General features: G+C 39.2%; 1 pseudogene; it reads right to left on the bottom strand.

Annotated features, from left to right (window-relative positions):
• Window positions 1-1,777: 1,777 nt before the first annotated feature.
• Window positions 1,778-1,901, bottom strand: LOC113931709 (annotated as a pseudogene).
• Between the last annotated feature and the right edge of the window lie 13,049 nt (window positions 1,902-14,950).

Here is a 14,950-nt window from a genome sequence, read left to right as displayed (position 1 = left end):
CAGTATGGTGGACATAAAGTCTAGGCTCACTTACGAAAAGACTTTGAAAGATCTTAAACCTTTTCCTAAGTTCAGAAAGTGAATCATAAACTTGTTGAGGTGTGCACGGAAATATATTTGTTCCAGTATCCAAACCTATTTACTTCCTATAAAATTTACCCAAACTTTCTATGTTGGCTATTATCAGCTTGTTTTCATTTTCGGAAACAAAACACAACAACCACATATTTATAGCTGTAGAAAGGATATTGAGCAGGGATTCTTAATTCTCAGCCTGTTGATAGCAATGATTCACAGTTGGGCTTTGGGGGAATCAGTGAAATCTCTGGAATTTTCTACAAAAGGGGACCCATGCACATTTTTTTCTGAAGAAAGTTCCCTGAACTTGCATTAGATTCTCAAAGGTGTCTATGAACCAAAATACAGGGGAGAGGCCAACCACATTGAAGACACCAGAATTGATTAGCAAGGGCCTTTAAATGCATCCTCAAGGAAATCTTTGACAATATTAAAGCATAAAAGATTAGACTCTGGTTCTGATCACGGCAGAATTATGGCTATCAGATTTACCTTCCTATCATAAACAATGATCAAATTGGACAAAATATATGAAGCAACTGATTTAAGGCAGTAGACAAAACAGGGTTTTGATCTCTGAGAGGAGACACATGAGGTAAGCTCCATATTTACTCTGCTTTCTGCTTTGGTGAACTTTCTAGACTGCAGCACAGGGGTGTAACCCAAACAGTGAATAGCAGTCTTGCTCTGCTCAGGAAACAGAGATCAGATTTCTGGATTGTTCAGTTGGCTGGAATGTGCTGTAGAGAGGGACCTGAGCAGAACAGGAGTTTCAGAAATCTGCATAGGTGACCCCTCGAATCCTTGGTCAAATACAAGCTGTATGGGCATAGGGCAAAACTCGTCTAGCAGAGAACAGCTGCTGGGAATATGGGAGGTGAAAGAGACATAGTTGGTTCAATTGGCAAAAATGAAGAGATTTTGCTCAGTACTCTGGTCATTCAGTTGAGAGTCTAGAAAGACCATGCCTGGGGACAGAGTACTCCAGTCCTAGAGGAAAGGCTACTGTAGATTCGCCCTAGGCAAGTCTAAAGCCAAGTTTCAACACATTTGAGCTGATCTACCAAAATTTATCTGCTAGCCAAAATAAAATCCAACACTTTTTTATAGGAAGACAACCAAATCCGGACTTTAAAAAAACCACAGCATTCATGATGCCAAGTATACATTTAAAAAAAGTTACAGTATGTGTGAATAAACAGAGAAATCTGAGCCATAAGCAGGAGATAAATTCAGAGATCACACAGATACTGGAATCAGTGGGTAGGATTATAAAATAGCTGTTACAAATATAAATATTAAGAAAAATGGCCACAGTGAGAGAACATGCAGGGAATTTCAGTTTATAGATCAAACTATAAGAAAGAATTAAATAGGAACTGTAGATGTACAACATCTGAAATTAAATTTTACTGGATGGGTTTAACAGCAGATTGGACACTGAGAAAGAAAAAAAAGAAAGCAATGCTTTTTCAAACATGGCAAGACAAACTATCCAAACTGAAGCACCACGAGAAAAACAAGACCAAAAAGTAAAACACCTGTTGCACAATACCAGGAGGTATAACAGTAAATATTTTGATTAAAAAAAGAAGAGAGGGGCCCCTGGGTGGCTCACTCAGTTAGGCATCTGACTTCATCTCAGGTCATGATCCCAGGTCTGGGGATCAAGCAGGGAGCCTGCTTCTCTCTCTCCCTCTGCGCGTGCGCTCTCTCAAATAAATAAATAAAATCTTAAAAAAAAAATCCTAGCAGTTTTCTATTAGCAATAATCGCGCCTCGGATAAACCTCATTGGCTACGATACTGCCACTGCGCAAAGCTCCTAGCAGTTTTCTTTATAGGAATTGCCAAGCTGACTGTAAAACATGTCTGTGAATATAAAAAGATCTGGGTTGGTCAAAGGATCTTTAAAAAGAACAAGAAATTTGGGGGATTCACATTCTCCAATTTTAAGAATTACTACAATTCAACAGTAATAAAGGGAGTATGGATCAGAACATAGAGTTCATGAACAGACCCACACATTATCGTCAAGTGACTTTTGGCAAAGGTGCTAGGTATTTCGAAGGGGGGAAGAATGGCCTTTTTAACAAATGATCCTGGAACAACTCTGCCACAATGTCTGACAATATCCATGTGAGAAGAAGTAAAACTCAACCACTTTGTGATACCACAAACTGTATCATATCACACACCACTCTATCATATAACATAAAGCTAATTCAAGATAGATCACAGACTCAAACATAAAGGTTAAAGTAGTAGAGCTTCTAGAATAAAACAGCAGAAGAATACCTTGGTGATGTTGGGATAGGCAAAGATTTCTCAGGACACAGAAAGTACAAACCATAAAAGAAAAAAAAAATGGGTAAGTTGGACTCACTGAAGTTAAGAACTTCAGTTTATCCAAAGACAATGTTTAGAAAATGAATAGACAAGCCACAGATTGGAGAAACATATTTACACAGCATATATTGGATAAAAAGCTAACATCCAAGGTCTATAAAGAGCTCTTATAACTCCAAAATAAAAAGACAAACAATGAAATAAAAATGGGCTATAAACAGATAATCCATAAAAAGAAGATATTCAATTGGCCAATAAGCACATGAAAACTTGATCCACATTTTTAGTTATCAGGAAAATACAAATTACATCCATGTTGAGATACTACGACACACTCATTAAAATATTCGAAGAGAGTGTTGGGCAATTTGAACTTGCGTACAGTTTTTGTGGGAATGTAAAATGATATGGCTAATTTACAAAACCAGCTGGTGGTTTTTTATAAAGTAAAATGTGCACCTACCCACTGATCCAGCAATCCCACCCCCTAGGTGTCTACTCAAAAGGAATGAAAATGTGTTCACAAAATGACTTGTTCAAGAATGTTCATGGCAGCTTTATTCATTATAGCCTTTGCTGGAAACAACCAAATGTTCATCAACAAGAGATTGGATAAAACAAATTGTATTTTCTTTGCACAATAGACTACTAATCAAGTGTAAAGAAGAATAATACACACATGGATGAATATCAAAAACATCATGCTGTGTGACAGAGCCAGATGCAAAAGAAAACATACTCTATCATTCCACTCATATTGTGAAGTTCCAGAATAAGTCTAAATAATCTATGACAATATTACTCACAACGGAGGTTGCTTCCTGGGGCCTGTGCTTACTGATTGGAAGGGCCATGACGGAGTACTGGGCGGGGGGGGGGCGGTGGTCTTGCTAATGTTCAGGTTATGCATTTATCAAAACTCATTAAACTATAGTCCTAAAATCTGTGCATCTCACTGTATGTAAATCATACCTCAACTGAAAAATAAGAAAAATTAAAGCTAAACACATTTCTAGTTTAATTTAATACTTCCCCAACAAATCATTCTTTTCTGTAACAAAGGGATTGAATGGGTAACACCTCATCTCTGCTCTGGGCAGCTCAGTGCTTGAAGTGTAGACAGACTACGGAGATGAATGAGACACAGTCTTTGTCCTCAAGTTGCTTATATGCTTGTAACCTATAGGAAGAGGAGAGCTGCGCAGAGATAATGGAAGGAAAGGAAAAATAACGCAGCAATATTTCCCTGACAGATGTGAGCTGAGGCACTGCTTTGGCCGGAACTCTGCTTGGTCATAGAGAATATTAATTCGATTTAGCTTTTCACCACTTTAGTGCTGAAAGGGCCATGGTGATTAACGGGACTAATTAGGCCAGCCCCAAGGGCAATATCTGCATGTAAATATAATAGGATTATTCTTTATGCCTCTCTAGCATGTCACCTTATATTACTATTGTGAAATGTTTGGGGCATTTAACCTAATCACTTGTCTAGACTTGTCTTCAAGATAGACAGGCTTTTCAGATTTTATTGTTATTCTTATCCAAAACAGAAAAATCAGATTCAGTCCAGGTAGAGGCAAAAGAGGAAATGTTCCCACATTTTGGTCTCAGAAGAACCCAGGGAACATGTCATATGTACCACTGTTATGAATCCAAACCCTGTCAGGAAAGTTCACTAGGAAATGCCTTTCACTTCCCACTATTCTGAACCCTTCTACCATGTTTTCAAAATCTCTATTAAACCAAGCCCCTATATTTTTGCAATGGCAATGGTCTATAATGAACTTTTAGATCCCATAAATAAACATCATCAAAATTCCATGTAGATTAAGTTACACATCCTACCCTGATTATCTGGAAGTTGAGAAAGACTTCCTGTTGGTGGTGGACCTCTACAGCGATGTAGATGTAAGTGTAGGGGTGAGAGGGGGTTGGGGAGGAAAAAGGTAATGAAACTATGCCAAAATTGGTAGTCATAGGAGTATACACACTGCTTTTAAGATCTTTTCATTGTGAAATGAAATACATATATGGGAAGCCAAACAAAACAAATGCACTCCTTAGTGGGTTGTTGTAAGGTAAACACGATTCTAACTACTAACTGGGTCAAGAAATAGAAGTTTGCCAGTCACCCCTTGAAACTCCCCTTCAACACTCTTTGCCTTCAAAAGTAACCACTATCCTTACTTCTCAGAGTGATCCTTCCTTGCAAATGTTCGTGGTTTTATTACCCAACTGGGCGTATCTGGAAACTCTAGCTTAGTCTTGCCCATTAAACAAAAGACATGTTTTTAAAGTCTCTTTTATTATACAGGTGCCCCCTCAATTTCCCTGCAATCTACCTCTTTTGACATAGAATCTCACACATTCTCAGTTTTGCTGGGACGGCACAGTTGTGGTATAGGTCAATATGTTTCTCTGTCCATTATATTTCCTACCAACTGGCAGGTGGATTCAGAAGTTTGATCAGATTCAGCTTGAATCCTTTGACAAAACCAGAGGGGACAGCGTGTTCTTTCTTTTGGAGACACATGGTTTTCTGGGTCGTTATGTTAACAGCTGTTGTTTCTCAATGGCTGGATACATTAATTTCAATGAGGTTGCAAAATAGTGCTATTCTGTTGTTTATTTTTCATTTATTAATTGGAATACTTTTACAAAGAGATACTTATGATCTACTCTTTGGTTACCCAGTGGTACAGTTCGTATAGGAAAGGCAGGATAAATGCTTGATTCTTTTCCTTCATTTACACAATTTCACAGCAACAAATTGGCTCACTGTCATCCTCATCATACAGAGGTGACAGATTACACTTTAAAAAATATTATTATATGGTCATGGATTTATAGGTATTTGATGGGTTTCAATTAGTTGCAATTACTACTCTTTAAAACTCAAATTGTCTGATCTTTGGCAGTGGGAGCTTCCTCAAGTTAGCTCCTGAATCCTTTTGACTTGACCCTTGTAGTCTTTGATAGCTGTCTATCAGGTGTATAATATAGTGATTCAAGACTTCCATACAACACTTGGTGCTCATTATAAGTGCATTCCTTAATCCTCATCACCTGTTTAACTCATTCCCCCACCCACCTCCCCTCTGGTAACCATTAGTTTGTTCTCTATAGTTAAGAGTCTATTTCTTGGTTTGCCTCTCTTTTTTCCCCCTTTGCTCATTTGTTTGTTTTCTTAAATTCCACACGAGTGAAATCATATGCTATTTGTCTTGTTCTGACTGACTTACTTCACTTAGCATTATACTCTCTAGCTCCATCCATGTCAATGCAAATGGCAAGATTTTATTCTTTTTAATGGCTGAGTAATATTCCATTGCATGTATATTCCACATCTTCTTTATCCGTTCATCAGTCGATAAACACTTGGGCTGCTTCCACAGTTTGCCTATAGTAGGCAGTGCTGCTATAAACATCAGGGTGCATGTATCCCTTTGAGTTAGTATTTTTGTATTCTTTGTGTAAATGCCTAGCAGTGTAATTGCTGGATCGTAGGGTAGTTCTATTTTTAACTTTTTGAGGAGCCTTCATACTATTTCCCAGAATGGCTGCACCAGTTTGCATTCCTACCAATAGCATTTTTCACAGAGCTAGATCAAACAATCCTAAATTTGTATGGAACCACAAAAAACCCCAAGTAGCCAAAGCAACCTTGAAAAAGGAAAGCAAAGCTGGAGGCATCCCAATTCCAGACTCCAAGTTATATTATAAAGCTGTAGTGATCAAAGTAGGTATGGTACTGGCCCAAATATAGACACAGAGACCAATAAAACATAATAGAAAACCCAGAAATGAGCCCATAATTAGACAGTCAATTCATCTTTGACAAAGCAGAAAAGAATATCCAATGGGAAAAAGACGGCCTCTTCAACAAATGGTGTTGGGAAACTGGACAGCCACATGCAAGGGAATGAAACTGGACCACTTTCTTACATCATACACAAAAATAAATTCAAAATGGATGAAAGACCTAAATGTGAGACCTGAAACCATTAAATCCTCGAGGAGAGCACAGGCAGTAACCTCTTTGACATTGGCCATAACACTCCCTTCTAGATATGTCTCCGGAGGCAAGGGAAACAAAAGCAAAAATTAAACTATTGGGAATTCATCAAATAAAAAGCTTCTCCACAGCAAAGGAAACAATCAACAAAACTAAAAGGCAACCTATGGAATGGGAGAAGATATTTGCAAATGACATACCGGATAAAGGGTTAGTATACAAAATACATAAAGAACTTAGAAAACTCATCACCCAAAAAATGAATAATCCAATTAGAAAATGGGCAGAAGACATGAATAGACATTTTTCCAAAGAAGACATCCAGATGGTCAACAGACACATGAAAAGATGCTCAACATCACTCATCATCAGGGAAATGCAAATCAAAACTACAATGAGATATCACCTCACACCTGTCAGAATGGCTAAAATAAACAAAGGACACAAGAGGTGTTGGTGAGGATGTAGAGAAAGAGGGACCCTCTTGCTCTATGCAGTTTTTAAAAAGATAAACATACTTGATCTGGTCTTACTGACATTTTCATTTCAAATTCAGGAATATAGTCTTTTTTTTTTTTTTTTCCTAACCTGTCCCATACTACATCTTGTCTCCTTTCTTCTACCCAGAGAATCTTGGACACAGGAAATTATAGAATAGAATGTCCCATAATTTCTTTATCCCACATTTCACACACAAAAGTCTCCAAATAATAATACTAATACTCAACCACCAACATAATTGCCAAAAACATTTGAACAGTTTTTGCCTATGTTTTTCCCTTTGCTCCCCCTCCTCCTTTTTAATAGTTGAACTATATGAATATTCTCTGAGCATACAGATGCCACACACAACACTCTCTTCCTTCTAAACCTCATTTAGTCTTTAACATACCAGGAACCATGCACCAAATTCTCATCCACAGTCCTTATGTCAATATTTTTCTAGTTATTTTGATTATCTGAAGTTTAGTAGACTTCTCAGGCAGGCTCCTGGGGACAATATTCCCTGTTCTTGCTTGTTGATAACAGTTTTTGTCCCTTATAATGGAAAGTCAATTTTGCTTGATATAAAATTATTGCCTCACATCTTTCCTTAAGAATATTAAATATATCACACTATTTTCTTCTGGCTGAAAGCATTGCTATTGAATATATGATAACAAGCTAATTTTTTCATTATAATTCACAAGCTATTTTTGCTTACATGACCAAAAGTGTTTAAAATTTTTATTTGAATTCTAATAATGTATGGGGTGCCTGTGTGGCTCAGTAGGTTAAGCGGCTGCTTTTGGCTGAGGTCACGATCCCAGGGTCCTGGGATGGAGGCCCACGTCAGTCTCCCTGCTCAATGGGGAGCCTGTTTCTCCCTCTCCCTCTGCAGTTCCCCCTGACTTGTGCTCTCTTGCTCGCTCGCTCTCACACAAAAATAAATAAAATCTTTAAAAAAAAATGTCTTGGTGTTGGTCAACTGTTCTGGGTCAATATTCTTAGATAAGTAGTGTGCTCTTGTAGTACGTAGTTTCAAAACTTTAAAAAAAATCGTTGTTTGCATCATTTACCCTTTTTGTTTTTCTTCAGGAATTTCTACAATCCATTAGTGTTAAATGTTCTTTGCCTATCTTCAATATCTGACACTTTCTCTCAAATCCTTTTTAACTCTTTATTCATTTTTACAAACAAATTTTTCTTCCTGTTCACCTTCTATTTCACCTGCGGTGTTGTATGATGCATAGTGAATGAATAACATTCTTGATTTCCTTCTGATTTGGCCTTATATTTGAAATAAAGTATTCTTTTATATTCTTCATAGAATTGTAATTTTATTTGTGTTTTTCTGATTCTAATGTTTTCATGTGTTTTATCTTTTTCTTAATGCCTTTATGTTATTTTGAATTAGAAGGTTTTGACCTGTTCTGTAGGTATGTCTTTCTGGTGTCATTACATTTTCTGTAATGATGTTATTCCCTTCCTTGTTCTCTTTTCTTAAATTTTTTTTAAAGATTTTATTTATTTGAGAGAAAGAGAGTGAGAGCATAAGCATGAGTGGGGGGGGGAGGGGCAGAAGGAGAGGGAGAAGCAGACTCCTGCTGAGCAGGGTGTCTAGTGTGGGCTCAATCCCGGGACTCCAGGATCATGACCTGAGCCGAAGGCAGACGCTTAACCGACTGAGCCACCCAGGCACCACCTTAAATGTTTAATGGCATTTCTTACTTTTGATGGTATTTGGCTTTGATAACTCCTGGTTACTTATCTTTATCTGAAATGATTTGTCTTGAACAAAAAGGTCAGGAGGAGATGGGGTTCCATAAAAGCTTCTCAGGCTTCACCAAGCACTGTGTATTGGTCCTACATAGTGCTCAAGAACATGGTACTTTCGGGGCAAGGGAGCAAGATGGCGGAGGAGCAGGAGACCTGGGTTTTGTCTGGTCCCAGGAATTCAGCTGAATAGGGATCAAACCATTCTGAACACCGACGAACCCAACAGGAGATTGAAGAAAAGAATAGCAACAACTCTGAACAGAAAAGCAACCACTTTCTGGAAGGTAGGACGTGCGGAGAAGTGAATCCGAGGCGATATTCGGGAGGATAGACGGCGGGGGAGGGGGCCTCCGTCGGCCGCTTCTGGCCAGTGATAGAGCCGCGGAGCACAAAATCGGAACTTTGAGAAGTAGGCTCTGCTGAGGGACGTCGCTCCAGTGGCTAAGCGGGGGGTGGAACCCTCGCGGGACAGTGTGGTCTCAGGACCCTCGGGGTCACAGAAAGACCGGGGGTGCCTGAGTGCGGCAGAGCTCCCAGGGATCGGAGCGGGGAAGCCGGCTGCAGAGACGGAGCCGAGGCGCGGGCTCTCAGCTTGGGGTGGCCATAAACTGTGATCCGCGGCCCAGTCGGGCCACTGCTCCTCCAGCAGGGACGAAACGAGCGGCAGAGCCGGGGTGACTCCCCTTCCTCCCCCGGGAGGAGCGGCGCGAGAGCGCACCGCAGGGATCTGCTGGGTTTGGAGACTCCACATGGGGTCGGGTGCCAGACATAGAAACGCTCGGTCACAGGCCGGGTGAGCACGGAGTGCGGCCGGAGACCGGGGACACAGGAGTGCCTGCTTTTCTCTGGGGGCGCATTGAGGAGTGGGGCCCCGAGTTCTCAGCTCCTCTGGGTGGAGATTGGGAGGCCACCATTTTCACCCTGGTCCTCCAAAGCTGTACCGAGAGCTTGCAGGGAACAAAAGCTCCTGAGAGCAAACCCGAGCAGCTTCCTTAGCCCGGACGGACAAGGGCGGGGCAATTCCGCCTCCAGCAAAGACATTTGGGAACCACGGCAACTGGCCCCTCCCCCAGAAGATCAGCACGAACAGCCAGCAAGCCAAGACCAAGTTTACCGATCAAGGAGAACGGGAGAACTCCAGCGCTAGGGGAATACTGCACATAGAATTCATGGCTTTTTTACCATAATTCATTAGTTTTTCAAAGTTAATTTTTTAACTGTTTTTTTTAATTTTTCTTTTTCCCTTTTTCAACCAACATCTTATCAATCCCTTTTTTAAAAAACCATTTTTTATTTTTCATTTTTAGAGTCATATTTTATCCCTTCATAGTAGTTACCCTTATTTTTGGCATATATATATAAGTTGTTCTCTCTTTAAAATTTTGAGATAGAGTTTCTCCTAACAGATCAAAATATACCCTAAATCACTAGTGTATGGCTTTGTTCTAGTCTCCTGCCTGATCACATTCTCTCCCTTTTCTTTTTTCATCTTTTTTTTTTAAATCTTCTTTCTTTTTTCAAACAACTTCTTATCTTATCAATTCCTTTTATAAAATCTTTTATAATTTTCATCTTTACAATCATCTTCCATCCCTTCAATGTATCAACCCTTATTTTGTACATATATAAGTCTTTCTTCCTTTAAAATTTTAGGAGGCACTTTTTTCTAACAGACCAAAATACGCCCAAAATCTAGTGTGTGGCACTGATCTATGCACTAGCCTGATCATATCTGATCATATTGTTTTTTTTGTATTGTTCTGTTTTTGTTTTTATCTTTTTCTTTTTTTCCTCTCTTTCTTTTTTCTTTCTTTTCCCCTGGTTTCAGGCCTTTTCTGATTTGTATAGAGTATATTTGCTGGAGACGTTGTTAACCGGTTAGCATTCTGTTCTCTCATTCATCTATTCTCCTCTGGACAAAATGACAAGATGAAAAAAATCACCTCAGCAAAAAGAACAAGAGGTAGTACCGTCTGCCAGGGACCTACTCAATACGGACATTAGTATGATGTCGGACCTAGAGTTCAGATTCATGACTTTAAAGATACTAGCTGGGCTTGAAAAAAGCGTGGAAGTTATTAGAGAAACCCTTTCTGGAGAAATAAAAGAACTAAAATCTAACCAAGTCGAAATCAAAAAGGCTATTGATGAGGTACAATCAAAAATGGGGGCACTAACTGCTAGGATAAATGAGGCAGAAGAGAGAATCAGCGATATAGAAGACCAAATGATGGAAAATAAAGAGGCTGAGAAAAAGACAGAGAAACAACTACAGGATCACGAGGGCAGAATTCGAGAGATAAGTGATACGATAAGACAAAACAATATTAGAATAATTGGGATCCCAGAAGAAGAAGAAAGAGAGAGAGGGGCAGAAGGTATATTGGAGCAAATAATAGCAGAGAACTTCCCTAATGTGAGGAAGGAAACAGGCATCAAAATCCAGGAGGCACAGAGAAACCCTCTCAAAAACAATAATAATAGGTCAACACCCCGACATCTAATAGTAAAACTTACGAGTCTCAGAGACAAAGAGAAAATCCTGAAAGCAGCTCGGGAGAAGAGATATGTAACCTACAATGGTAGAAATATTAGATTGGCAACAGACCGATCCACAGAGACCTGGCAGGCCAGAAAGGACTGGCATGATATCTTCAGAGCACTAAACGAGAAAAATATGCAGCCAAGAATACTATATCCAGCTAGGCTGTCATTGAAAATAGAAGGAGAGATAAAAAGCTTCCAGGACAAACAAAAACTAAAGGAGTTCGCAAACACGAAACCAGCCCTCAAAGAAATATTGAAAGCGGTCCTCTAAGCAAAGAGAGAGCCTAAAAGCAGCATAGATCAGAAAGGAACACAGACAATATATAGTCACAGTCACCTTACAGGCAATACAATGGCACTAAATTCGTATCTTTCAATAGTTACCCTGAATGTTAATGGGCTAAATGCCCCAATCAAAAGACACAGGCTATCAGATTGGATTAAAAAACAAGACCCATCAATATGCTGTCTGCAAGAGACTCATTTTAGACCCAAAGACACCCCCAGATTGAAAGTGAGGGGGTGGAAAACCATTTACCATGCTAATGGACACTAAAAGAAAGCTGGGGTGGCAATCCTTCTATCAGACAAATTAGATTTTAAAACAAAGACTGTAATAAGAGATGAGGAAGGACACTATATCCTACTTAAAGGGTCTATCCAACAAGAAGATCTAACAGTTGTAAATATCTATGCCCCTAACATGGGAGCAGCCAATTATATAAGGCAATTAATAACAAAAGCGAAGAAACACATTGATAACAATACAATAATAGTGGGGGACTTTAACACCCCCCTGACTGAAATGGACAGATCATCTAAGCAAAAGATCAACAAGGAAATAAAGACTTTAAATGACACACTGGACCAAATGGACTTCACAGACATATTCAGAACATTCCATCCCAAAGCAACGGAATACACATTCTTCTCTAGTGCCCATGGAACATTCTCCAGAATTGATCACATCCTAGGTCACAAATCAGGTCTCAACTGGTACCAAAAGATTGGGATTATTCCGTGCATATTTTCAGACCACAATGCTTTGAAACTAGAACTCAATCACAAGAGGAAAATCGGAAAGAACTCAAATACATGGAGGCTAAAGAGCATCCTACTAAAGAATGAATGGGTCAACCAGGAAATTAAAGAAGAATTAAAAAAAATTCATGGAAACCAATGAAAATGAAAACACAACTGTCCAAAATCTTTGGGTTACAGCAAAGGCAGTCCTGAGAGGAAAGTATATAGCAATACAAGCCTTTCTCAAGAAACAGGAAAGGTCTCAAATACACAAACTAACCCTACACCTAAAGGAGCTGGAGAAAGTACAGCAAATAAAGCCTAAGCCCAGCAGGAGAAGAGAAGTAATAAAGATCAGAGCAGAACTCAATGAAATAGAAACCAAAAGAACAGTAGAACAGATCAACGAAACTAGGAGCTGGTTCTTTGAAAGAATTAAGAAGATTGATAAACCCCTGGCCAGACTGATCAAAAAGAAAAGAGAAATGACCCAAATCAACAAAATCATGAATGAAAGAGGAGATATCACAACCAACCCCAAAGAAATACAAACAATTGTAAGAACATATTATGAGCAACTCTATGCCAGCAAATTAGATAACCTGGAAGAAATGGGTGCATTCCTCGAGATGTATCAACTACCAAAATTGAACCAGGAAGAATTAGAAAAGCTGAACAGACCTATAACCACTAAGGAAATTGAAGCAGTCATCAAAAATCTCAGAACAAACAAAAGCCCAGGGCCAGATGGCTTCCCAGGGAAATTCTATCAGACATTTAGAGAAGAATTAATACCTATTCTCCTGAAACTGTTCCAAAAAATAGAAATGGAAGGAAAACTTCCAAACTCATTTTATGAGGCCACCATTACCTTGATCCCCAAACCAGACAAAGACCCCATCAAAAAGGAGAATGATAGACCAATATCCCTGATGAACATGGATGCAAAAATTCTCACCAAAATACTAGCCAACAGGATCCAACAGTACATTAAAAGGATTATTCACCATGACCAAGTGGGATTTATCCCTGGGCTGCAAAACTGGTTCAACATCCGCAAATCAATCAACGTGATACAATACATTAACAAAAGAAAGAACAAGAATCATATGATCCTCTCAATAGATGCAGAGAAAGCATTTGACAAAGTACAGCATCCTTTCTTGATCAAAACTCTTCAGAGTATAGGGATAGAGAGTACATACCTCAATATCATAAAAGCCATCTATGAAAAACCTACAGCGACTATCATTCTCAATGGAGAAAAGCTGAGAGCTTTTCCCCTAAGGTCAGGAACGCGGCAGGGATGTCCACTATCACCATTGCTATTCAACATAGTATTAGAAGGACTAGCCACAGCAATCAGACAACAAAAAGAAATCAAAGGCATCCAAATCGGCAAAGAGGAAGTCAAACTCTCACCCTTTGCAGATGATACGATACTGTATGTGGAAAACTCAAAAGACTCCACCCCAAAACTGCTAGAACTCATACAGGAATTCAGTCAAGTAGCAGGCTATAAAATCAATGCACAGAAATCAGTGGCATTCCTATACACCAACAACAAGACAGAAGAGAGACAAATCAAGGAGTCGATCCCATTTACAATTGCACCCAAAACCATAAGATACCTAGGAATAAATTTAACAAAAGAGGCAAAGGATCTGTACTCAGAAAATTATAAAATACTCATGAAAGAAATTGAGGAAGACACAAAGAAATGGAAAAACGTTCCATGCTCATGGACTGGAAGAACAAACATTGTGAAGATGTCAATGCTACCTAGAGCAATCTACACATTCAATGCAATCCCCATCAAAATACCATCCACTTTTTTCAAAGAAATGGAACAAATAATCTTAAAATTTGTATGGAACCAGAGGAGATCCCGAATAGCCAGAGGAATATTGAAAAAGAATAGCAAAGCTGGTGGCATCACAATTCCAGACTTCCAGCTCTATTACAAAGCTGTCATCATCAAGACAGTATGGTACTGGCACAAAAACAGACACATAGATCAATGGAACAGAATCGAGAGCCCAGAAATGGACCCTCAACCCTATGGTCAACTAAACTTTGACAAAGCAGGAAAGAATGTCCAATGGAAAAAAGACAGTCTCTTCAAGAAATGGTGTTGGGAAAATTGGACAGCCCCATGCAGAAGAATGAAACTGGACCATTTCCTTACACCACACACAAAAATAGACTCCAAATGGTTGAAAGACCTAAACGTGAGACAGGAGTCCATCCAAATCCTAAAGGAGAACACAGGCAGCAACCTCTTCGACCTCAGCCACAGCAACTTCTTCCTAGAAAAATCGCCAAAGGCAAGGGAAGCAAGGGCAAAAATGAACTATTGGGATTTCATCAAGATAAAAAGCTTTTGCACAGCAAAAGAAACAGTCCACAAAACCAAAAGACAACTGACAGAATGGGAGAAGATATGTGCAAATGAGATATCAGATAAAGGGCTAGTATCCAAAATCTATAAAGAACTTATCAAACTCAACACCCAAAGAACAAATAATCCAATCAAGAAATGGGCAGAAGACATGAACAGACATTTTTCCAAAGAAGACATCCAAATGGCCAACAGGCCCATGAAAAAGTGCTCAACATCGCTCGGCATCAGGGAAATCCAAATCAAAACCTCAGCGAGATACCACCTCACACCAGT

Source organism: Zalophus californianus, chromosome X (assembly GCF_009762305.2).
Source record: "Zalophus californianus isolate mZalCal1 chromosome X, mZalCal1.pri.v2, whole genome shotgun sequence".
Classification (NCBI taxonomy): domain Eukaryota; kingdom Metazoa; phylum Chordata; class Mammalia; order Carnivora; family Otariidae; genus Zalophus; species Zalophus californianus.
The sequence above is the reverse complement of the archived record's forward strand: the minus strand, read 5'-3'. Positions and strand labels throughout refer to the sequence as shown.